This window comes from Podarcis pityusensis (assembly GCF_964106645.2).
Source record: "Podarcis pityusensis genome assembly, chromosome: 14".
In the NCBI taxonomy this organism is placed as follows: domain Eukaryota; kingdom Metazoa; phylum Chordata; class Lepidosauria; order Squamata; family Lacertidae; genus Podarcis; species Podarcis pityusensis.
In genome coordinates this window covers 26,147,356-26,147,706 of record NC_138039.1, presented here as the reverse complement: position 1 = coordinate 26,147,706, position 351 = coordinate 26,147,356, and positions in this window count along the sequence as shown.

Below are 351 nucleotides of genomic sequence, written 5' to 3'. Positions count from 1 at the left end.
GCCAGATGAGTTGGTGCTGAAGCCAGTGTGGTGTAGTGGTTAAGAGCGGTAGTCTCGTAATCTGGGGAACCGGGTTCGCGTCTCCGCTCCTCCACATGCAGCTGCTGGGTGACCTTGGGCCAGTCACACTTCTTTGAAGTCTCTCAGCCCCACTCACCTCACAGAGTGTTTGTTGTGGGGGAGGAAGGGAAAGGAGAATGTTAGCCGCTTTGAGACTCCTGAAGGGGAGTGAAAGGCGGGATATCAAATCCAAACTCTTCTTCTCTTCTTCTTCTTCTTCAAAAGACAGGGTGTGTGGGGAGAGGTTCAAGGGGGGCTGAGATTTGCCTTTCCCCAGAAAAGAGTCACCAT